The sequence below is a fragment of the Physeter macrocephalus genome, chromosome 12, assembly GCF_002837175.3.
Source record: "Physeter macrocephalus isolate SW-GA chromosome 12, ASM283717v5, whole genome shotgun sequence".
NCBI lineage: Eukaryota > Metazoa > Chordata > Mammalia > Artiodactyla > Physeteridae > Physeter > Physeter macrocephalus.
This window is the reverse complement of record NC_041225.1, coordinates 69,007,028-69,033,858: the sequence shown is the minus strand read 5'-3', so window position 1 is coordinate 69,033,858 and position 26,831 is coordinate 69,007,028.

The window sequence follows — 26,831 nt, the reverse complement described above, 5'->3', positions numbered from 1 at the left end:
GAAAGAGTTCATTTCACAATCTATGAAGGAATGGACTCCATGTGTTTATGAACACAAGTAAGAGAATATGCTCAGAAATATGGGAGGACTATGCGGAAGATCAGTATCCTGTGTGAGAAAGTGGGGAGAGTCACCATTACTGTTAATTGACTTTAGGGCTGATGAGAATGTTTTTTCCTAGAGATTTCTTCCTGACCTGCAGTTGGGCTTACAGCTATGACACCTTCATGTCTCAGCAGGAGCATCATCTTTTCTGAGAAATTGCCCATGATACCTCAAATGTGGAGTTACTTGTCCCTTCTTTTTGCTCCCATTGTACTTGTGTCCTATCAAGGCATCTATTATCCTGTGTTGCAATTGCATGTTGTTTTCACCTAGACTGTAAGCACACTAAGGCCAGGACCACATCCTCTGTACTCTGTTCCCTTGTGCACAGCAGAGTGTCTGTCATATAGTAAGAACTTAGTAAATACTTAATGAATAATTTTATATTCTTAATCTATACTCTTCTGCTACTCTATTTCCTTGTCATTTTTATGTGGTGGTAGAAAAGATATTTTTCAGAAAGTTTGCTCAACATATTGTATATGACTATGAAAGAAATAATTACTAATTACCATATTCAGAATATTGTAGTTTTCTTCTTAATATAATGCTTTCTACATATTTTAATTCTCATAAAAAGCTCATGAGGTTAAATTGCTTTTGAGGTCTTCTGAGTGAGTTGGAGGAATTAAGGATTCAGTCTTTTCATAGTTTATTTATTGTTTTTTTGCTCCTGTCATTACCATGAAGTGTTTATTCTTTACTGGTTCATTTTTTCATACTCTTGGTACATAAAAAACAGGGAATTTCTTCTCCTTGGCTTGTTTCCTATTGTAGTAAATAAAGTTCTTGACTAATGTATGCAACTCAAACCAACATTACCACTATCTTAAGCCAAAAAAATTATATTAATAATAATGATGAATCTCATGAAATCCAAGGAATATCTGAATAAGACATCTCCAGAAACTAAGGCAATTTCAGGGTTTTATTTCCAGATTCTTGCCATTTTGGTGACTGCTGCCAGCAATTCTTAGTGATCTCAGTTCAAGAGTCCAAATCCCAAGGAGTTTAAGTTAGAGTATTCCAGAGTGGGTCAGATATCTTCCCTTGACCCAAACAACTGTAGGTGGAGGAAGGTCATAAAGTAAAAATATGTTTACTGGGAATCCCCTGTTTTGAAAGGTATGGTAACTTTCAGAGAAATGAGGATAGTCAGATAACCCAATAGTGTACACTAAAAGTCTTGAGAAGACCAACTCATTGATGACAAAGGAGGACAAATTTTGATAATACTCATCAGACTGCCTTTATTTTTTCAGTAATAGTACTTTAATTTCATGAACTAGTTGATCTAACAAGATAAGATGTTCGCAACAAAAATAAAAGAACCTCCAAATGAATCGTTAAGTCCATTTTATAGATATTAAAATTGAGTTTCAGAGAGCTTAAGTAAATTTTTTATGTACAAAGAGCTAGTAATTGACATATTGACTTTAAACCCCAAATTTCATTCTCTTTCCACATTATCATGCTATCTCTTCTCTCTACACTGTTTTATTTAATCATCACAATGACTCTGTGAAGCTGTAGTATTATCTTCATTTTATGTTACTTGGAGCAGTAAGATTAGCAGAAAAAACTTGTCTGTAGTTCAGGGTATTTCAGGATGAGACAGGTTATTGTTGTCTAATTGCAAAAAATCCCACATCCATAATACCTGTTTAACCTAATACCTAATACCTAAGTTATCCGCCATCTTGTGGTATTGAAGCCCAAAAGGAATATAAAGAAATATTCAGAAGACAGAGACAACATGCCCTTTAGATCTTGGTTTTGGTAATAGATAAGAAATTAATTTACTTGACATATTACCATGAATTTTTATTGATATATACTTCTAAAATATATATGCTATAGTTCATTGATTCTAAGACATGCTCCCCCCAACCCCCTAATTTTGACATTACTGAAACTGGGGTTGCTTCTCCCAAACAATGTCATGTTGTAGTTTAATTGACAGCGTGTTTTATTTCTCAATGGTATCTAGAATAGTTATGCATCTTACATTTGTTGGATTCTTAGACTTGACGAAATATATGCACATACAAATTTAAATGTAACAGGAGAGCAACTGAAGAGAATTCCAGCTGCCTAGTTTCCTGTATTGCAAATTTCATCCCCAAATAACACAGAACAGCAAGAAAAAACTAAAACTACACGAAACTCACTCAAAATAACTTGAAGACAGAGAATGCCCAAATTTCAAAGTAACTATAAGTAAAAAGAAAAAAATGAAAAAAAAAAAAAAAAAAAAAAAAGAAACCTCAAATCCCAGTGGGTGCTCTCTTATGTTCCTGCCCTCCTGCAAGGCTTCATGGCAAACAAAGACAGACTTTAAAAAGCTTCAGGGAAGAGAAGAGAGGAGCTAGAAACTTGCCTAAGTTTGGTCTAAAATCACCTGCAGAAAGAGTAAGTCCTTGTTAAGTCTAAAAATGAAAAAAGTATTTTGGGCATATTAGGGCATGGTCTACAAGGAAATGACTAAAAAATATGTGATCTGTATTTTTGCTTCATTTTTCTGCTTTCTTCTGGGTCATTGAAAAATGTAACTCTTTCTTAAATCCAAAACTGAGAAATGCTTTGAAAGACAGGTATCTTGCTCTTTGTTAAAACCCTTAATTGATAAAGACAACTTCAAGTAAATGCTTTCATGTGTATTAAATGGCTCAGGAAAACAGGGTAAGAGTATAATTCTCCCACAGAGGGTTGATAAGCTCAAAGCACTTAAAATTAAGTCTGATGAGTAAGAAACAAGTTTCAAAAAGAATTGAGCCTAGGGGTAGGACGGGAATAAAACATAGACCTACTAGAGCATGGACTTGAGGATATGGGGAGGGGGAAGGGTAAGCTGTGATGAAGTGAGAGAGTGGCATGGACATATATACACTACCAAATGTCGGGTGGATAGCTAGTGGGAAGCAGCCACATGGCACAGGGAGATCAGCTAGGTGGTCTGTGACCACCTAGAGGGGTGGGATAGGGAGGGTGGGAGGGAGGGAGATGCAAGAGGGAAGAGATATGGGAACATATGTATATGTATAACTGATTCACTTTGTTGTAAAGTAGAAACTAACACACCATTGTAAAGCAATTATACTCCAATAAATATGTTAAAAAAAAAAAAGAATTGAGGATGTGTCTTTTGGCAAATTGAGCTACCTGGAATCAACAGGTAAAAAAAGCTCACTAAGTTTTGATAGAATGTGTATACCCCCCCAGCCCCCCCTCCAAAAAATCTTGTATTAGAAGGAGTGTGACCATTCTAGGCTTAAAATAACATTTTAGCCTCCAACATTATACAGGCAAGAAGCCTTTCAGTACCCTTTACAGATGTGGTCAAAGGAAGAAATGGAACTGGAAGAACATACCAGGGTATAGAGCTAAGAGACATGGAGAACCATAGATTGTAGTGGCAAAACCAGGGCCTGATAGGAATGGCTTTTACTCCCAGAGAAAGCTCCCTGATGACAAAAATCTTCCCACTAGGATTTCAGAAATGTTGTGGGCCACAGACTGCTCTGTGCCTTGCATTCTCTTTTTTTTAAACTTACTTGATTTGAAAATTGTTCTTTCTGGCTTTATTGAGATATAATTAACATACAATTATGAGTTTAAGGTGTCCAACGTGATGATTTGATATATGTATCTATTGCAAAATGATTATCACAATAAGGTTAACAATGTTACCTGTTACCACACCCATTACCTCACTTACTTACCTTTTCTTTGTGGTAAGAACTTTGAAGATCTACTCTCTTAGCAACTTTCAAGTATACAGTACAGTATTGTTAACTATAGCAATACTGTATATAAGATCTCCAGAACTTGTTGTGCATCATATAACTGAAAGTTTGTACCCTTTGACCTCCTTCATCTGTTTCCTTCACACCCGCATCCCACCAAGCACCGGTCTACTCTGTTTCTATGAGTTCTGTTATTTTAGATTCCACATATAAGTGAGATCATACAGTATTTGTCTTTTTCTGTCTGTCTTATTTAGCTAAGTATAATGCCTTCAACTTTCATTCATGTTGTGGCAAATGGCAGGATTTCCCCCTTTTTATGGCTGAATAATATTCCATTGTGTGTGTGTGTGTGTGTGTGTGTGTGTGTGTGTGTGTGAATAAAATGTTTTTTGTTTCTTTATCCATTCTTCTGTCAGCAGATGTTTAGATTTTTTTCTTTATTTTGATTATTGTAAATAGTGCTACAGTGAACATGGGGGTGTAGATATCATTTTGAGATAGTGATTTCATTTCCTTTGGATATATAGCCAGAAGTGGAATTGCTAGATCACATGGTAGTTCTATTTTTAGCATTCTTCTCTTTTCTGATGAGAAATATTTTTTGCCTTTATACTGTCCTTGTCCCACCATTGTATTTTAGTTATGTGGTCAACAGACAACTTGTTCTTTTTCTGGATCAAGAGGAGTTATATTTATATTTAATGTTGAGATTACCATGAGGTTCTTAACTTTATGCCTCAGATCTTGACTGTTTAGGACTTTTGCATATTTGACTTAGAGAAAAGCTTGATATTTTAGATGCTGAAAGGAAGTCATCAAATATTTATGAGTAAGATGATGGATTGTTGTAGGTTGTATTACTGACTCCAGCTATTTGCTGATGTCCTTGAAATTTACATATCCACCATTTGCAATGGAATTTGTAGTGCCTCAGATTTGTGGTCCCTTCTATGGGAGCTGTATACTTTCCCACCCCACTGATGTTGAGTTCTTTTCAATGAGACTTTCTTTAGTTGTAGAATGTGAGTTTAGGAACATTTAGAGTAAAAAAAACGGCGTGAATCAGAGAAGCAGCTGACTTGCACATGACATATCATATGAGCGAAAATGAACCTTTGTTGTTGCCACTGAAATTTTGGATTATTACTGCAGCATAACGTAGCAAGAGCTGACTAACCCATATGATCTGATTTATGTTCTTGAATGAACACTCAGGTTTTCCATGTGGGAAATGAATTAAAGGGATAAAAGAGTGAAGTTGGAAAAAAGTTAGAAAACCAGTTCAGTATTCTGAGGTAGATGATGGTGTCTTGGATTTGGGTAATAGTGATGGAATCAGGGAGTGAGAATAAAGAGGACTGTGTGATTGATTACATGTGATGGTATGAGAAATATGTCAGAAATTAATTTTAGGTTTTGGTAGAAATAACTGGATGGATGGTGATAAGACAGGAAGCAATAAAAGAAAAATAGACATGGGGCAGGAGAAGCAGTTATGAAGGCATAAGTTTAGTTCTAGATGTCTATGGGATATCTTAATGCAGAAGTTAAGTAGGAAGTTGGACACATAAGATGAGTTCAGAAGAGAGGTCTCAAATAAAGATACACAATTGGAATTCATCAGCATTTAGGTGGAGGCCATAGGAGTGGTTGAGACATCTGAGGAAGAGAATGTAGAATGAGAAGTTAAGATAGCCTATGAAAAGTTTCCCCCAAACTGTAACATTTGAAGATAAGTGGCACCTAAAAGTAAATGAGTATAAAAGGAGAAGTACCTTGAAGAAGTGGCTGCTTCTACGAAATGCAGGAAATATACAAGGTTATGCAGGGGTATTTTGTAATGCCATAAAGTAAGAACACGATAAAAGAAAAAAAACCCAAATGATGGAAATATGTCAAATGTACACAGGAGTCAATTGAAAGACTCCCAGTGGCCAAAGCTGGAAATTTGAACAACAAATAAATACAGTGGTATTGGATTATAACCCAAAGTATAAAATAAATATCTGTGAGTCCATACAAATATAAATAAATGATTGAATAAATAAATGGGGAAGAAGAGACAACTTTCTTGTGCAGAAGAATTCCAGATAATTTATGTAGGTACTCTGCCATCAAAGATGTAGAACACAATTCTCCACCCCATCAGTGTGGGCTGTGCATAGTGTTTTCCTTCCAAAGGAAGATTGGAAAGAGGGAAAAAAGAACAATATTACAATGGAGAAACTTGACAAACACTACTTTATCCAGGTGATCAAGGTCAACATCAACAGTGATGATTCATGTTGATAGTATGTACATTTGTTATGATGTGATAAAAATGTCACTTTAATTCTGTAGTATTCTGCCCCCCAAACACTTACTTCAGACTGATCATGAGAAAACATCAGGCAAATCCCAATAGAGGGACATTCTGAAAAATATTCATCAGTGCTCCTCAAAACTGTCAAGGTCATTAAATAAAAAAAGAAAAAGGAAAGTCTGATAAACTGTCCCAAGCTAGAGGAGCCTAAGGAGACTTGATGATTAAACATATGTGGTATTCTGGATGGAATCCTGGAACAGAAGAAGGACTTTAGGTGAAAACTAAGGAAATCTGAACTAAGGATGTACTTTAGTTAATAATAATGTGTCAATATTGGTTTATTAATTGTAACAAACCTATCCTATTAAAAGTAAGGGAAATTGGTTATGTGATATATGGGAAATCTCTGTACTGTCTTTGCAACTTTTCTGTAAATCTAAAACTGTTAGAAAAATAAAGTTTATTCTTTAAAAGCTACAAAGATTAAAACCAAGAGATGGAAGGCAAGTGAAGAGAGTGGCCTTGAAAGTTACAAGTGATAAATTTTCTGCCTACAGACTATTAGCGATCAAGTAAGTTGATAGAAAATTGTTCTTTGGATTTAGTAGCATTGCCATCTATCACCTGAGCAAGAGTAGTTTCAGTGGTGGAAGGATGGGAATAGAATGAAGATTGAAGTAGATGAAGAGAAAATGTGATTTGAAGGCAAAAGGGCATTGTGTGAAGACATTGTCAAGAAAGGTGGCAGAGAAGTGTAGGAGAAAGATAGGAGGAAGGCTGTAGGATTCAGGAAGCATGAACTTTTTTTGTAAGCTCAAGATGAGTGGGAAGGTGGATGAAAAGTACCCAACAAAAAGGCAAGTATTGACAATATAGGAGAGTGGAGGTTTAATCAATTGAGTGATGAGGTGTGGGATCAAGAGCACATCTGGATAGATTAGCTTTTAATAGAAGGCTGGGCATACCCTCCGTTGAAACAGAAGACAGGAAGGAAGGATAGATGCTGAAAGAGGGATGCTAGCGGAGATGATAACTCTAGGTTAAGGGAGTGCCTGTCTCTTATGGGTTGAATTGTATCCCCCATACAAAATGTTGAAGTCCTGATCCCCAGTACCTGTGAATGTGACTATATTTGGACCTAGGATCTTTGCAGATGATTAAGATGAAATGATTAGGGTGGGTCCTAATCTCATACAACTGTGTCCTTATAAAAAGGGGACATTTGGACACAGAGACATAAAGGAAGAATGCCATGTGATGATAAAAGCAGAAATTGGGTTGATGTATCTATAAGCCAAGGAACACTAAAGATTGCTAGCAAACCACCAGAAATGAGGAGAGAGGTATGGAACAGATATTTTCTCACAGTCCTCAGAAGGAACCAACTTGATGTCAGACTTCGGACACCTTGATCACAGACCTCTGTCCTCCTGAACTGTGAGGCAATACGTTTCAGTTGTTAAGCCAGCCAATTTGTGGTCTATTGGTATGGCAGCCCTAGCAAACTAATACAGCCATACCTCATTTTATTGTACTTCACTTTATTGTGCTTCATGGATATTGTGTTTTTTACAAATTGAAGGTTTGTGGCAACCCTGAATTGAGCAAATCTGTTGGTGCCATTTTTTCAACGACGTTTGCTCACTTTGCATCTCTGTGTCACAATTTTATGCACTGGGAAACCAAATATTTGTATGAGTCACTTTTTTGCAATATTCTCTCTATTGCAGTTGTCAGTAATAGCAGTCTCTGAGGTGTGCCTGTGCACTGTCTGATGATTTTCATTTTCTCTGAAATATTTGGCAAGAGCATCCTCTGAAAGTAAAGAGGATGGGGTTGGGGGTGGGGGTGGAATTGGAGGTTAAAAGAGAGAGAGGAGAGGAAATGTAGGAAATTCAGTTTTATATTTCTTTAATGAAATGGTTGCATAAGACTTTTCACTAATTCAAACTGACCTTTCTCCTAGGGATTAATGGGATTGTGTGAAATTTTCAATTAATATTTTTAAAGCATTCTGACATTTATACCCCACTGTAACAATGTAGGGTTTAAACTTTAAAAGCTTTAAAAAGATAAATATTGTATGATTTACTTTTTGAGGAATCTAAAAAACAAAACAGAAAAAGATTCATAGATGCAGAGAACAAATGTGTCGTTGCCAGATGGGAGGGGGTGGGGGAATGAGTGAAATAAGTGAAGGGATTTAAGAGGTAAAAACTGCCAGATATGAAATAAATAAATCATGGAAGGTATTGTATAGCATAAAGAGTATCATCAATGGTATCTAATAGCTTTGTATGGGGACAGATGGTTACTAGACTTATTGTGATGATCATTTTGTAATGTATTTAAATGTGGAGTCACTATGTTGTATGCCTGAAACTAACTTAATATATAACTATATTTCAGTACAAAAAAAGCAGCTCATTGTCAGTGACTAACTGTGTTGCCATATCTTCATTAAGATTCCTTTTCATTTGCTACATAAGGAAATTTTTAGTAGTTGAGCATAACCTAAAACAGGTTTGTGCAATAGAACTTTCTGCAGTAATGGAAACACCTGATATCTGTTTTGTCCAATATGGTAGCCACTAGTCCTATGGGGTTACTGAGCCCTTGAAATGTACTGTTGTAACTGAGAAACTAAATTTTAAAATTTAATTAATTTAAATTTAGATAGCCACATGTGGCTAGTGGCTACCATACTGAAGAGTGCTGGCCTATAAACTAACTCTAGTTTTATCTCCTAAAGGAAAGATAAACATATGTTTACTACCAAATTCTCAATTACAAGAAAGATCAATATATCTGTGTTAATAATATAGATGAGTATAAATAACTCAGCCTTACCAGATTCATTCATTTCTTCTTTCTTTCAGTAAATATTATTGGGCACTGAGTATGTAAGTTGATGGCTGGGTACCCAGATCATTTTATTTAGAGGAGTAAAAGTACTTTAATCTTCCTAATCTTTAGGAAGATTAAAATGTTAAAACATGTTGATTATCTGGTTAAATGAAATATAAGATATTCTATTCAATATAATCAAAATCCTGATTAAGACAGAAGACTTGTTCATGAGTTCCACAAATGTCAATTGTCCTCTTTACAGACTATAGCCTTTCTCCACAAGAACGTTATTGTTTCCCCAAATTTTACCTCCCCAACAGCAAATACTCATAATCAGGTCTATGTTTCTGCACATAAATTGCATTAAAATGATCAAAAGCAGCCACCCAGTGGCTCCACATGCATTCAGTCTAAAAGAGGCTCCCAAGTAACTCTTCTGATTTCTATCATCTTTTAATAGAAATATAAAATTCTATATGAAATCACTCCACCAACAGATTTACCTCTCTCTTCTAGTAGGTGATTACAGTAAATAAAATCTGAGGCTCTGTCAAAGCTGTGGCTTCAGTAGACGATATAAATTTGCTACAGTGAATGGAACTTTTCCAGTGAGACATATATTAAGAAAAAACTACTTAGTAGTCTAGACAAAAGACTTGACAGACCTTGGCTGTGAGTTCTAACCAAACTTATACTCTTTTTGTGACACCTGAAAAATCTTTCTGACTGAGTTTTCTCATTTCAAAAATAACCTTATCCAGAAATCCCTCTTAAGAGACTTCAGCATAAGGAGATAACCAAGTATGAGGAAAATGTAATTTTAGGGTGTAGGATTTCTTAGCAGCCCCACATGCATACACTGTCAAAAATTGGAAATAACTTACATGTCCATTAAATGCTATGCTTTATTTAAAATTAACTATATGTATTGTCATAGAAAAGCGCTCATGACAAATTGTTGACTGAAAAAAAGTAGGCCATAAAGAGTGTTGATAGAGAGAGAACATTCCAAAAAGATGTTCATCAAAATAGTAACAGTGGTTCACACAGGGCCATGATATTTGGGGTGGTTTTTACACTTTGCTTTTACTTCTCTGTATTATTTGAATTTTTATATGTAGTATAAGTTATTTTCTTCAAAAATTATAATACTGTGTTTACAAATAAGAAAGATTGAAACACACTTTTGGGTTGTACTAGACAGGGTACTTCAAAGAAATAGAACCAACAGGATATGTGAATAGAGAGGGAGACACAGAGTGAGGGAGGGAGGGAGAAAGGGAGAGAGAGAGAGAGAGAGATAAAGATTTGTTTTTGGGAATTGGCTCATGTGATTGTGGAGGCTTGCTAAGTCCAAAATCTGCAGGGAAGACCAGCAGGCTGGGAGACCCAGGAAAGAGTTGCAGGTCAAATCCAAAGGCCATATGGTATCAGAATTTCTTCTTGCTCAGGGGAAATCAATCTTTGTTCTACCAAGACCTTCAACTGATTGGTTGAGGCCCACCCACATTATGGGGTGTAATCTGCTTTACTCAAAGCCACCAATTTATTTATTTATTTATTTATTTATTTATTTATTTATTTATTTTTAGCTAGCTTACCCTGACTAATACTCCAGCATTCTGTCGACTGTTACTTGTGTTAAGTAGGAAGCTGGTTGGTCTTTGAGGTGTACCAAAAACTTTCACCAAACACGTCTCACTGATTTGTGGTGATGATGTTGACACCATTCCACATGACTTTCAATCCTCCTTGAGGGAATCATTTCTCAAAGCCACCAATTTAAATGTTAATCTCATGCAGAAAGTATCTTCAAAGAAACATTCAAAATAATGTTTCACCAAATATCTGGGCACAGTAGTCCAGCCAAGATGACACATAAAATTAACCATATATATAATATATATATATATATATATATATATTATATATATATATATATATAATATATATCACATCTTCTTTATCCATTCATCTATTGATGAACACTTAGGTTGCTATCATACCTTGGCTATTGTAAATAGTGCACCAATGAACATAGGGGTGCATATATCTTTTCAAATTAGTGTTTTTGTTTTCTTCAGGTAAATACCTTGAAGTGGAAATGTTGGATCATGGTAGTTCTATTTTAATTTTTTGAGAGATCTCCATACCATTTTCCATAGTGGCTGCACCAATTTATAATCCTACCATCAGTGCCCAAGTGTTCCCTTTTCTCCACATCCTCACCAACACTTGTTATTTGTTGTCTTTTTGATGATAACCATTTTCACAGGTGTTAGGTGATATCTCATTGTGGTTTTGATTTGCATTTCCCTGATGATTAGTGATATTGAACATATTTTCATGTGCCTGTTGGCCAACAGTATATATTCTTTTTTGTTGTTGTTGTTGTTGATCAATACATTTATTTTAAAAATTAAACAGTTTTAAATATATTTTTTAACATCTTTATTGGAATGTACTTGCTTTACAATGTTGTGTTAGTTTCTGCTGTATAACAAAGTGAATCAGCTAAATGTGTACATATATCCCCATATACCCTCCCTCTTAGCCTCCCTCCCACCCTCCCTATCCCAGCGCTCTAGGTGGTCACAAAGCACCAAGCTGATCTCCCTGTGCTATGTGGCTGCTTCCCACTAGCTATCTATTTTCCATTTGGTAGTGTATATATATTATTGCTACTCTCACTTCATCCCAGCTTCCCCTCCCCGTCCTCCCATGTCCTGAAGTCCATTTTCTTTGCCTGTGTCTTTATTCCTGTCCTTTCCCTAGGTTCATCAGAGCAATTTTTAAAAAAATTCCATGTATATGTGTTAGCATATGGTATTTGTTTTTCTTTTTCTGACTTACTTCACACTGTATGACAGACTATAGGTCCATCAACCTCACAACAAATAACTGAATTTTGTTTCTTTTTATGGCTGAGTAACATTCCATTGTATATATGTGCTACATCTTCTTGATCCATTCATCTGTCAATGGACACTTAGATTGCTTCCATGTCCTGGCTATTGTAAATAGTGCTGCAATGAACATTATGGTACATGACTCTTTTTGAATTACGGTTTTCTCACGGTATATGCCCAGTAATGGGATTGCTGGGTCATATGGTAGTTGTATTTTTTAGTTTTTTAAGGACTGTCCATACTGTTATTCATAGTGGCTGTATCAATTTACATTCCCACCAACAGTGCAAGAGTGTTCCCTTTTCTCCATACTCTCTCCATCATTTGTTGTTTGTAGATTTTTTGATGATGGCCATTCTGACTGGTGTGAGGTGATACATCATTGTGGTTTTGATTTGCATTTCTCTAATGAACAGCAATGTTGAGCATCCTTTCATGTGTTTGTCGGCAATCTGTATATATTCTTTGGAGAAATGTCTATTGAGGTCTTACCATTTTTGGATTGGGTTGTTTGTTTTTTTTGGTATTGAGCTGTATGAGCTTCTTGTATATTTTGGAGATAAATCCTTTGTCAGTTGCTTCATTTGCAAATATTTTCTCCCATTCTGAGTGTTGTCTTTTTGTCTGGATTATGGTATCCTTTACTGTGCAAAAATTTTAAGTTTCCTTAGGTCCCATTTGTTTATTTTTGTTTTTATTTCCATTTCTCTAGGAGGTGGGTCAAAAAGGATCTTGCTGTGATTTATGTCATAGAGTGTTCTGCCTATGTTTTCCTCTAAGAGTTTTGTAGTGCCTGGCCTAACATTTAGGTCTTTAATCTATTTTGAGTTTATTTTTGTGTATGGTGTTGGTGAGTGTTCTAATTTCATTCTTTTACATGTAGCTGTCGAGTTTTCCCAGCACCACTTATTGAAGAGGCTGTCTTTTCTCCATTGTATATTCTTGGCTCCTTTATCAAAGTCAAGGTGACCATATGTGCATGGGTTTATCTCTGGGCTTTCTATCCTGGTGCATTAATCTATATTTCTGTTTTTGTGCCAGTACCATACTGTCTTGATTACTGTAGCTTTGTAGTATAGCCTCCATGTGTTTGTATTTTTTACAGATTTTTTTCCTGTATTTGATATCTAGTCTCATAGCATTGTGTTTGGAAAAGATACTTGATATGATTTCAATTTTCTTAAATTTACTGAGGTTTGATTTATGATCCAAGATATGATCTATCCTGGAGAATGTTCCACATGCACTTGAGAAGAAAATGTATTCTTGTTGTTTTGGGATGCAATGCCTTATAAATATCAGTTAAGTCCACCTGGTCTAATGTGTCATTTAAAGCTTGTTTCCTTATTTATTTTCATTTTTCTTGATCTGTCCATTGGTGAAAGTGGGGTGTTAAAGTCCCCTACTATGATTTTGTTACTCTCGATTTCCCTTTTTATGGCTGTTAGCATTTGCCTTATGTATTGCAGTGCTCCTATGTTTTGTGCATAAATATTAGCAATTGTTATGTCTTCTTCTTGGATCGATTCCGTGATCATTATGTAGTGTCCTTCTTTGTCTCCTGTAATACTCTTTATTTTAAAGTCTGTTTTGTCTGATATGACAACTGCTACTCCAGCTTTCTTTTGATTTCCATTTGAATGGAATATCTTTTTCCGTCCCGTCACTTTCAGTCTGTATGTGTCCCTAGGTCTGAAGTGGGTCTTTTGTAGACAGCATATATATGGGTCTTGTTTTTGTATCCATTCAGCCAGTCTTTTTCTTTTCGTTGGAGCATTTAATCCATTTACATTTAAGGTAATTATCGATATGTATGTTCCTATTACCATGTTCTTAATTGTTTTGGGTTTGTTTTTGAAGGTCTTTTCCTTCTTGTGTGTTTCCTGCCTGGAGAAGTTCCTTTAGCATTTGTTGTAAGTCTGGTTTTGTGGTACTGAATTCTCTGAACTTTTGCTTATTTTAATGGTTTTAATTTCTCCATCAAATGTAAATGAGATCCTTGCTGGGTAGAGTAATCTTGGTTGTCGGTTTTTCCCTTTTATCGCTTTAAATATGTCCTGTCACTCCTTTCTGGCTTGCAGAGTTTCTGCTGAAAAATCAGCTGTTAACTTTATGGGGATTCCCTTGTATGTTATTTGTTGTTTTTCCCTTGCTGCTTTTAATACTTTTTCTTTGTGTTTAATTTTTGATACTTTGATTAACATGTGTCTTGGTGTGTTTCTCTCTGCATTTCCTGGACTTGATTGACTATTTCCTTTCTCATGTTACGGAAGTTTTCAACTATAATCTCTTCAAATATTTTCTCAGACTCTCTCTTTTTCTCTTCTTCTTCTTCTGGCACTCCTATTATTTGAATGTTCATGCATTTAATGTTGTCCCAGAGGTCCCTGAGACTGTCCTCAATTCTTTTCATTCTTTTTTCTTTATTCTGCTCTGTGGCAGTTATTTCCACTGTTTTATGTTCCAGGTCACTTATCTGTTCTTCTGCCTCAGTTATTCTGCTATTGATTCCTTCTAGAGTATTTTAAATTTCATTTATTGTGCTGTTCATCATTGTTTGCCCTTTAGTTCTTTTAGGTCCTTGTTAAACGTTTCTTGTATTTTTCATTCTATTTCTGGGGTTTGGGATCATCTTTACTATCATTACTCTGAATTGTTTGTCAGGTAGACTGACTATTTCCTCTTCATTTGTTTGGGCTGGTGGGTTTTTACCTTGCTCCTTCATCTGCTGCATATTTCTCTGTTTTCTCATTTTGTTTAACTTACTGTATTTGTGGACTCCTTTTCACAGGCTGCAAGTCCATAGTTCCTCTTATTTCTGGTGACTCCTCTGAGTGGCTGAGACTGGTTCAGTGGCTTGTGTAGCCTTCCTGATGGGGGGTACTGGTGCCTGTATTCTGGTGGGGGGAGATGAATCTTGACCCTCTGGTGGGCACGGTCATATGCAGTGGTGAGTTTGGGGGTGTCTATGACCTTATTATGATTTTAGGCAGCCTCTCTATTAATGGGTGGGGTTGTGTTCCTGTCTTGCTAGCTGTCTGGCATGGAGCATCTAGCACTGGAGCTTGCTGGCTGTTGGGTGGAGCTGGGTTTTAGTGTTGAGACAGAGATCTCTGGGAGAGCTCTTGCTGATTAATATTACATGGGGCTGGGAGGTCTCTGGTCGTCCAGTGTCCTGGACCCGTGTCTCCCACCTCAGAGGCTCAGCTCCAAACCAGGCCGGAGCACAAAGACGCTGCCAGCTGCATGGCTCAGAAGAAAAGGAAGAAAAAAACAAAAATGAACAGAGAGAACCCCATAACAAATGGTAAAAGCAAAACTAAACAGGCAAAATCACACAAAGAAACATACACACACACACTCACAATAAGAGAAAAAAAAAAGGAAGAGTGCAACCAAACTAGTAAATAAACCCACAAATGAAAACAATCACTAAAAACTAAACTAAGGTAAACATAAAATGAAAAATAAATCAAATACAGAAAGCAAACCCCAAGTCCACAGTTGGCCCCAAAGTCCACCACCTCAATTTTGGGAACACTTGTTGTCTATTCAGGTATTCAGCGCATTCAGGGTTTACCAAGCCGATTGCGGGGATTTAGTCCACTGCTCCTGAGGCTGCATGGAGTAATTTCCCTTTCTCTTCTTTGTTTGCACAGCTCCTCAGATTCAGCTTTGGTTTTGGCCTGCCTCTTTGTGTAGGCCACCCTCAGGCATCTGTTCCCTGCCCAGACAGGAGAGAGTTAAAGCAGTGGCTGATTAGGGCTCTCTTGAGAAAAATATACAAAAAGCAAAAAACAAAAAAAAAACGAACATACAGAACCCCAAAACAAATGGTAAAAGCAAAACTAAACAGGCAAAATCACACAAAGAAACATACACACACACACTCACAATAAGAGAAAAAAAAAAGGAAGAGTGCAACCAAACTAGTAAATAAACCCACAAATGAAAACAATCACTAAAAACTAAACTAAGGTAAACATAAAATGAAAAATAAATCAAATACAGAAAGCAAACCCCAAGTCCACAGTTGGCCCCAAAGTCCACCACCTCAATTTTGGGAACACTTGTTGTCTATTCAGGTATTCAGCGCATTCAGGGTTTACCAAGCCGATTGCGGGGATTTAGTCCACTGCTCCTGAGGCTGCATGGAGTAATTTCCCTTTCTCTTCTTTGTTTGCACAGCTCCTCAGATTCAGCTTTGGTTTTGGCCTGCCTCTTTGTGTAGGCCACCCTCAGGCATCTGTTCCCTGCCCAGACAGGAGAGAGTTAAAGCAGTGGCTGATTAGGGCTCTCTTGCTCACTCAGGCTGGGGAGAGGGAGGAGTACGGTAGTCACAATTGGAATGCGGGGCATGTCTGCTGTGGCAGAGGCCAGCTTGACATTGCAACAGCCTGAGTCGTGCTGTGTGTTCTCCCAGGGAAGTTGGCCCTGTATCACAGGACCCTGGCAGTGGCGGGCTGCACAGGCTCTCGGGAGGGTGTGGGTAGTGACCTCCTCTTGCACGTAGGATCCTTGGTGGCAGTGGTAGCAGTGGTAGTGGTCCATGCCCACCTCTGGGGTCCGAGATGATAGCCGTGGCTTGTGCCTGTCTCTGGAGCTCGCTTAGGTTGTGCTTTTTCTTCTGTGAGCACACAGAGCAGGAAGCCCCTCTCCTCACACACCCCCAGACAAAGGTGTCTTGCCTCTCCAGCAGGTGCAGACTTTTTCCTGGACTCCCTCCCAGCTAGCTGTGGTGCACTAGCCCCCTTCAGGCTGTGTTCACACAGCCAACCCCAGTTGGCTTGTGCCTGTCTCTGGAGCTCGCTTAGGTTGTGCTTTTTCTTCTGTGAGCACACAGAGCAGGAAGCCCCTCTCCTCACACACCCCCAGACAAAGGTGTCTTGCCTCTCCAGCAGGTGCAGACTTTTTCCTGGACTCCCTCCCAGCTAGCTGTGGTGCACTAGCCCCCTTCAGGCTGTGTTCACACATCCAACCCCAGTCCTCTCCCTGGGATCTGACCTCCAAAGCCCGAGCCTCAGCTCCCAGCCCCCACCCATCCCAGTGGGTGAGCAGACAAACCTCTCAGGCTGGTGACTGCTGGTTGGCACCAACCCTTTGTATGGGAATCTCTGTGCTTTGCCCTGTGCACCCCTATTGCTGCGTTCTCCTCCATGGCTCTGAAGCTTCCCCCCCACCCCCCATCTCTGCCAGTGAAGGGGCTTCCTACTGTGTGGAAACTTTTCCTCCTTTGTAACTCCCTCCCAGAGGCACAGGTCCCGTCCCTGTTCTTTTGTCCCTTTTTTTCTTTTTTCTTTTGCCCTACCCAGGTACATCGGGATTTTCTTGCCTTCTTCGAAGCCTGTAGTCTTCTGCCAGTGTTCTGTATGTGTACTGTAGGAGTTGTTCCACTTGTAGATGTATTTTTGATGTATTTGTGAGGAGGAAGGTGATTTCCACGTTTACTCCTCTGCATCTTGAAGGCCCCCCTCTGTATATATTCTTTAAAAAATTGTCTGTTCAGGTCTTCTGACCATTTTAAAATTGTATTCTTTGTTTTAGATATTGAGTTGTATGAGTTCTTTATATATTTTGGACATTAACCCCTTATCAAATATATTGTTTCGCAAATATCTTCTCCCATTAAGGAGGCTTCCTTTGTGCCTTGTTGATGATTTCCTTTGCTGTGCAAGGTTTTTATTTTGATGTAGTCCCTTTTGTTTATTTTTGATTTTGTTTTCCTTGCCTGAGGAGACAGGTTTAAAAAAATATTTCTAAGACTGATGTCATAGAGGGTACTTCCTATGTTTTCTTCTAGGAGATTTATGGTTTTATATCGTACATTTTAGTGTTTAATCCATTTTGAATTTATTTTTGTATTCAATGTACTAAAGTGGTCCATTTGCATTCTTTTGCATGTAGCTGTCCAGGTTTTGCAACATCATTTATTGAAGAAGCTGTCTTTTCCCTATTGTGTATTCTTGGCTCCTTTGTCATAGATTAATCGAGCATATAAGGATGGGTTTATTTCTGCACTCTCTATTCTGTTGCATTGATCTTTGTGTCTCTTTTTTGCCGATACCATATTGTTTTGATTCCTGTCACTTTCTAGCATAGCTTGAAATCAGGGAGAGTAATAATTCTAGCTTTGTTCTTGTTTCTCAAAACTGCTTTGGCTATTTGGTGTCTTTTGTGTTTCCATAGAAATCTTAGGATTATTTGTTCTAGTTCTGTTGAAAATATCATTGGTATTTTGAAAGGGATTGCATTGAAACTGTAGGTTGCCTTGGGTAGTATGAGCATTTTAACAATATTCTTTCAATCCATGAGCATGGTATATCTGTCTTTCCATTTGTTTGTGTCCTCTTCAATTACTCTCATCAATGTCTAACAGTTTTTAGAGTACAGGTCTCTTACCTCTTTTGTTAGATTTATTCCAAAGTATTTTATTCTTCTTGATGCAATTGCAAAGAGGGTTGTTTTTTAAATTTCTCTGATAGTTTGTTGTTAGTATATAGAAACATGACAGATTTCTGTATATTAACTTTGTATCTTGCAACTTTACTGAATTTGTTATTTCTAATAGTTTTTTGGTGGCATCTTTAGGGTTTCCTATATATAGTATCATGTCATCAGCAAACAGTGACAGTTTTACTTCTTCCCTTTCAATTTGGATTCCTTTTATTTCTTTTTCTTTCTGATTGCTGTGGCCAGGACTTCCAATACTGTGTTGAATAAAAGTGGCGAAAGTGGGCATCCTTGTCCTTTTTCTGATCTTAGAGAAAATGCTTTCAGTTTTTCACTGTACAGTATGATGTTGGCTATGGGTTTGTTTTATATGGCCTGTATTATATTGAGGTTATGTTCCCTTATACCCACTTTGTTGAAAGTTTTTATCATAAATGGATATTGAATTTTGTCAAAAGATTTTTCTACTTCTATTGAGATGATCATATGATTTTTATCTTTTGTTAATGTGGTATCACGTTGATTGATTTGTGATTTTTGCACCATACTTGAAAACCCTGGAATAAATCCTACCTGATCCTGGCGTACGGTCCTTTTAATGTATTGTTTAATTTGGTTTGCTAACATTTTGTTGATGATTTTTGCATCTATGTTTATCAGTGATATTGACCTGAGATTTCCTTTTTTGTGGTGCTTTTGTCTGATTTTGGCATCATGGTGATGCTGGCCTTGTAGATGAGTTTGGAAGTGTTCTTTCCTCTGCAATTCTTTTGGATACTTTGAGCAGGATAGGTGTTATCTCTTCTTTAAGTGTTTTTTAGAATTCGTCTGTGAAGCCATCTGGTCCTGGACTTTTGTTTGGAGATTTTTGATTACTGATTCAACTTCATTACTAGTAATTGGTCTGTTTGGATTTTTAATTTCTTCCTGATTCAGTCTTGAAAGATTGTATGTTCTTAGGAATCTATCCATTTCGAGTTGCTGTTTTGTTATTTAAAAATTTTAAGCTGCTGTTGCTGAGGCTGTAGATGTTTACACATGTGATAAATCATCTTTAAATATGGAAAATTTTTATTTACTTCCATTTATATCATATCTATGTACACTTGTTACTATATTTTGTCTAGCCAGTCTTCCTCTAAACATCTGTTTACAGTGAGTACACTTCAAACTCTGTTGCTGCCCAACCCTCCAAGACTCCAGTACAATCAAAGAAGAGGCTGAGCTCTTTAAATGTCATGGGAATCTAGAATATGAGTTCAGAGGGCCCACTGTAATCCTCTAAGTTTTTTTAAATTAATGTGGCCTTTTATAGTTATCCAATTTGAAATGTAGCTTATTTATGCAGGTATAGAAAATAAGCTTTCATTATCCTGGAAGAGTTAAGTCATAACTGGCATAGTCAAAAAAGATCCAAAAGTATAATTTTATTTGGCAGAGAATTTGTTCCTAATTATAGATATGAACAAGCACTGAGCTTCTAAACAGATCCCAGCATCTCACTGGGATCTCCCAGCATCTTACCTGGATGCAGACCTCACTGCATACAGGTAGGCAGAATAGTGTCTTCTTTGTCTAAGGTTGCAGCTTCTTTATTTTTCTTTCTCATATAAAGAAAAAGATACAGTTGTAGTATGAAAGCCAATTTATCATCAAATTCTCTATTCATAAAAGAAAACAGAATTGAAAAAGCCTTTTAATTAATTTGGAGAAGAGTTCATGTTTTATAGCTGACATGTTTTTGTCCTTCCTCTTTCCATATTTTCAGCATAAAGAGGTCATTCATAATACTTGTATGAAGAGAAACAATTTAAATTCATTTTTATACTTTATATTTTGTCTTGACCCAAACAAAACACAAGCCATTTGTCAAGGGACAAAAAAGCAAGAACATTAAAATTAGCTTGCATGGAAAAAAAGTAGTAATTAAAAAACTTTTTTGCCTGAATTATTTGTACTTTTTTTTTAATGTTGAAATCATATTTCAGCTATTCACATTCCCTTGTGGAGTTTTTCAGAAAGCAACACTAAGAAAAGTGTTAATGGATTTAAGAAGGCTCTATCTTTAGTGAGAAGCATTTTATTTTGTTGCCAGATTTATTTTCCAGTTTGAATTGAGATGACCAAAATGAATAATGTTATGGTCACTGATTTTGCCAAAGTCATTTGTTAGAATTACTTTCCTCTGGAACCTGAGCTTATTTCCTGTACAGTGTCCCAGGTGAAATTAGGGAAAGAGTGAATGTGTTATTTTTTTCATTCTAAATTTGCCTCTTTGCTTATACAAACAGGAGTTGGATATGTGTGCACAGGCATTGATTTCTGAGGATACTTTTTGCAAAGCTCCACCTACCATAATGGAGAAAGTGTAGCCTCTGAAATCAGAGACTCATTTTGCTTTTTATTGGCTGTCCAACCTTGAATAAATTATTTAATTTCTCTGAGCTTCATTTGTCTTGTCTCTAAAATAGGGATGGTGTATTTACCTCGTAGGCCTGGTAAGTGGATTGTACATAATAAATATAGCACATCTGAACAGCACCTGGCCAATAGTATGTGCTCAGTCAAGGAATGTTGCTATTTTTAAAGAAATTAAATTTATACAGTGACATTGAGCCTACAATAGTACAAAAAAATATATTTTTTTCCCAAAGGTTTCTTTTTAAAAATTTAAAATGCTTTCATTATTGTGGCTGGAAGAACTGTTGAGGCACACAGGAATGTCATTTTTCCTTGTCCCTTTCCAAGTATCTGAAGCTAATATTTTAATTTGGGAAGAATAATTAATGACTTGATGCCTCAGGAGGCTATTTACACATTTATTGTAGAAAACACCAATATGTTAATTTAAATGAGATTCTATGTAGTGATTACAGTTGTTCTTACATGAAAATACTGACTGATTCTAGGTCCTGGCTAACAAGTGACATTGGGACACGTTAATATAAATTGATGATCACAGAGAATTGAATAAAAAATGCAGGAGTGTTACTTAAATGATTAAAGTTGATGAGCAAAGTGTAAATAGAATACTAATGAATGTATTTATTGGTCATTTAAACTTATAGCTATTAGCTTTTAGCTCTGTTATAGCTATTTGAAAAATACACTTTAGGTACAAGTTAACAGTTTTGAAATGACAATACACATATACTGAAATTGAACAATTAAGTGGCTGGTGAATGGTTTCTCTTTGTTGGAGTGGGGGACAACTCAGATAATCAATGGGAAAAAGGCTAGAATGATCCAGGTGGTAACTGATTAGAATTAGAGACACTGGAGTGAACTCATGTCTTGCTTACTATAGATATATATAGACAGATATTTATAGGTATGTGTATATACATAGTTTAGTCCGCATCTACTTCCTTGTTCAGTCAGTTAAGAAGCCCTAGAGGCAATGACGCCCCATTAGTTTTAAGCACAATCTTAGTGCCCAGACCTTGGTTTCAATACCATTCCCCAATAAAAGGGCTTCTTGGAGAAATGGCTAATTCTAGGGCTGGAAAAGGAAAATACAAGATGAGCCTAAGGACTTCCCTGGTGGTCCAGTGCTTAAGACTCTGTGCTTCCATCACACAGGACAGGGTTTCAATCCCTGATCAGGGAACTAAGATCCCACATGCTGTGCTTGCAGCACCAAAAAAAAAAAAAAAGACTATTCTCTTTGGTTCTAAATAATTTAAAACAAATTATAATGATCTCCTAGTTTGATAACATTTTCATGAAATTTTAATTTTTGCAAAATGGATGAAAACAAATTCTTCTCAAAAACCTGTGAACATTTTAGTAACTTGCTTACCCTATGCTTTCTTTATAGTTATGTTACATATTTTAGCAAGTTAAACACAAATTGAATGTTTTGTGTTACCCCCCAATTTCATATGTTGGAAGTGAATCCCCAGTGTGATAGTGTTTGGAGGTGGGGCCTTTGGGAACTGATTAGGTCGTAAGGGTGGAGCCCTCATGAATGGAATTAGTACCCTTATAAAAGAGACTCCAGAGAGCTCCCTTACCCCTTCTACCATGTGAGGGCACAGGGAGATGACAGTAGTCTATGAACAAGGAATCAGCTTCTTACCAGACACTGAATCTGCTGCTACCTTGATTTTGGTCTTCCCACCATCCAGAACTGTGAGACATAAATTTTGTTGTTAATAAGCCATCCAGTCTATGGAATTCTATTACAAAACCTCGAACAGACTGACACCAGCTATCCTCGGTGTTCCATTTAAAAATATTTTCCAGCCAGTAAGTCTCATTTTTAAAAAATGTTTTCTGTTGTTTTGGCATTATTTAAAATATTCATTTAATTAGATCATCTAAATTTGCCTTGAAGAAGAACAAGAAGGAATTCAACTGCAATGTTGCAGTAAATAACCTGAATTTAATTAAAGAAAATTTATTAAACACATACAATGCTAGGCGTTTGATATGGCACACTGAACAAGACAGAATTAGTCCTTTTTCTCATAGAGCTTCCATTATAATTAAGAATAAGACTTTGAAAAACCAATTGCAACTCTTGTAAGTGTTGTGGGTGAGAATGGCTGGAGGTCAAGTGAGCCTAACCGCTGTGGGGTGGGGAAAGGGGCAGGATCTAAGCCAGTCTTAAAGAAGTAAGTAATGACGTTTAATCTGAGGATTATAGGGGTTAACTGTGTCAGTGGTTCTCCCCACAGCTGTTTGGAAATCTGTGGGAGTGTTTTAGGTTGTCACAAGAATGGGGATTGCTACTAGCATTTAGTGTCTGCGTCCAAGGATGGCAGATGTATTGCAATGTGTGAGATGGTTCCATACAACCAAGAATTAACTCCTTGTCTATATGACTTTTAAAAAAAAAAATTTATGGGAGTATAGTTGCTTTACAATGTTGTATTAGTTTCTGCTGTACAGCCAAGTGAATCAGTTATATGTATACATATATCCCCTCTTTTTTAGATTTCCTTCCCATTTAGGTCACCACTGAGTAGAGTTCCCTGTGCTATACAACAGGTTCTCATTAGTTATCTATTTTATACATAGTAGTGTATATATTGGGGTTGACATATATACACTATATGACTTTCTGATGCTCCAGTGCATTAGAAAGGTTGTACAGCTTCTCTGCAAGAATACCATACTACCTCATCTTTTCTGCTTTGATAATCTATAGTTTGTCTTGACTTGTTTTTTGATTGTTTTGCTCTTCCTCTTAGGTATATAAATAAGTCTACTCTGTTATGATTTACCCTAATACAGGATTTTTAATAATAAATTTATTTATTTATTTATTTTTGGTTGCGTTGGGTCTTCATTGCTGTGCATGGGCTTTCTCTAGTTGCGGCAAGTGGGGGCTACTATTTGTTGCGGTGCAGGGTCTTCTCATTGCAGTGGCTTCTCTTGTTGCAGAGCATGGACTCTAGGCAAGGGGGCTTCAGTAGTTGTGTCTCATGGGCTCTAGAGCACAGGCTCAGTAGTTGTGGCACATGGGCTTCATTGCTCCGCAGCATGTGGGATCTTCCTGGACCACGGCTCGAACCTGTGTCCCCTGCATTGGCAGGCGGATTCTTAACCACTGTACCACCAGGAAGTCCCTAATACAGGTTTTTATTTGCGTGTCTACCCTTATCTTTGCTCTTTCATTTTTTGTACTCTTCCTACAAGTGGCCTTTTGGATTCAGACTTACTCAACATTGGCAGGAGAAAATATCAGACTAGGTCATGATGGCTACCAAAATAGCCATGCTCAAGCATTCACATATGTAAATATGTCATATTTTATTATAAATTACTTTCCTTTTGTTTGTCCTTTACAGTAGGCTTTGGGCATTCATACTATATTGAATTTTTGAAATTCATATGTGTAAGAAGGTGTGTATATGACTTTTGTCCTGGGAGTACAATGGGGACATTATAAAATACTTGTTATATAAAAGGAAGATTACATCTGATAGAGTTTAAGTTTATCTCTACAATCGGGGGTGCTTCTAGCATCTACTGGTGTTGAGTGCCAGGGATGCGGAATATCTTGCTATGCATGGGACAGTTCTGTTCATTAAATAAAAACCCTGCACTCGACACAGATTTAAAAAATTTCATTGGACTTTCACGTGGGTCCAATGGTTCTATGGAAGAATATCATACCTGATCATTCTCTCCTCTTTGACAGCCTGTAATCTTGATTTGACATTTTATTCCTATTTCAGTTAAGATTATTTGGCTCCTTTTATCACATACAAATAAGTCTGGTATTATAACGCATTTGAATAGATTTTTATTTTCATGCCTCCTGGTACCCATGTATTTTCATTTTTCTATTCTTCAACATACAGAATAGCTTTTGATTACCTTCTCTTAAATTCAAACTTACTAATTAAAGTAAGTTTAAGCATCTGAGAGTATTTCATTATGTCTTCTAGTAGACATGCACAGGCATTTGTGTATCTTGAAAGACACATTAGTTTTAGTTAATTTATTTTATTTGCACTCTATATGAATATCTCTTTTAGCTAATATATTTTTGAAATGAAAAATATACATTTTATTTTAAAATATTGAAACCTCTTGATAATGCGAAACAAATGTCTCCAGGAATCTCAAGGAAGAATGCTTTGGGACCTCAAATGAGAGAAACAGCAAGTCGTTCACTTGGCCTGAATTCAAAGAACTTATAAAGGCAACTTTTACAAACAATTCAATAAGTTATAAAAGTTATACATCTGGATCTAGAGCCTTGCCTTGTCCATCCTAGGTTAACTGAGGCCCAGTCCTCAACTCTGTCTCACTGATAATAAAGGTCATGTCTATAACCACTTATAACAATTTATGGCAGTCTTGGACCCAGTTAGAAATTCTGATGTCTGCAGCATATGGCCACCATGCTAAGAGGGAAAACCATCTTAACAGTCGCTACCTGGGCAGAATTCTAACAAGTCATCTCTAGTTCAGTGATTCAGGAAATATATATGTGCATAAATATGCAGCATGCAGCAAGAACCTTCGTTCCATTTGCCCTGTACAGTGGAGTTAGATTTGGAAAGGACCTTGGGAGTGTATTTGCATTATCACCATATTCTCCAGAAGAGAAGACCAAGGCTTAGCAAGGAAACCAGTTTTCCTGATTCCAAAATCCCTTTTTATTCCTACTCTATGAACACAACTACTTTATGAAAGTGTTACTTTAGAAAATGATTACAAAAGATATATTAATTTTTCATATAAAATCTTTCATGTGCTTTTTTTTTTAATTGCTAGAATTGGTTTATTGTTTCAACAGTATGATCAAGAATTCAGGTCCTTCTGTCCCTTCTATTCTGCCATCCTCTGGGCTTCCCTCATGCCTCCTGTTGTTGTTTTTTTTTTTTTTGAAACAAAAATATTTATTAATTCATTTATAATAACAATCAACCTATTACGTGTCAGCATAAATCACATTTTTAACAGAAAATATCTATATTTTCCAAAACAAGAGAAAATATGTGAGAAGAGTCACATTGTTTTGCATTAAGTTCTTTTTACATAAATTTACATCACAGTTTTTTTTAAATTCAAAGTCACAAAAATTATAATCATCCTCATCAGTTCACTCAGTCCCATGTAATTAATTTTTTTGAATCTTTATCTTTTGTTAGCACTTTTATAAATTCATCAGTTTTCCATTAGAGTTCTGAAAATGCTTATTCATTCAGTTCAGCAGTATAGTCAGTTACCAGAAACCAGTACTTGTCAGAGTCTTTTCCATGAATTCCGTGAACATGAAACCCTTTTATAGTAACATTTTTGCAAAAGCATCAGAATACACCAGAACTGTCTATAAATGACAAAAGACGTAAAAATGACCATGGTTAAAGATTTGATGAAAGTTCATTATAATGCAACTGACAAGGAAATTTAGTTATTTCTGAGATATGTTTTAAAGTAATAAATAGAATTATGACATAACATTATACCAGAACACTTAAGATTTTTATGAATTTCATGTAATGTCTGAAACATTTATATTAACATATTTCCATACAAATAACCCAAAGAAAGTTTAGTATTAGGTTTTTTTTTGAATTTTATTTAATTAATTAATTTTTTTATACAGCAGGTTCTGATTAGTCATCGGTTTTATACACATCAGTGTAGACATGTCAATTCCAATCGCCCAATCCAGCACACCACCATCCCCAACCCCCCGTGGCTTTCCCCCTTTGGTGTCCATACGTTTGTTTTCTACATTTGTGTCTCAACTTTTGCCCTGCAAACCGGTTCCTCTGCACCATTTTTCTAGGTTCCACGTATATGCATTAATATACTATATTTGTTTTTCTCTTTCTGACTTACTTCACCCTGTGTGACAGTCTCTAGATCCATCCACGTCTCAACAAATGACTCAATTTCATTCCTCTTTTATGGCTGGGTAATATTCTATTGTATATATATGCCACATCTTCTTTATCCATTCATCTGTTGATGGGCATTTAGGTTGCTTCCATG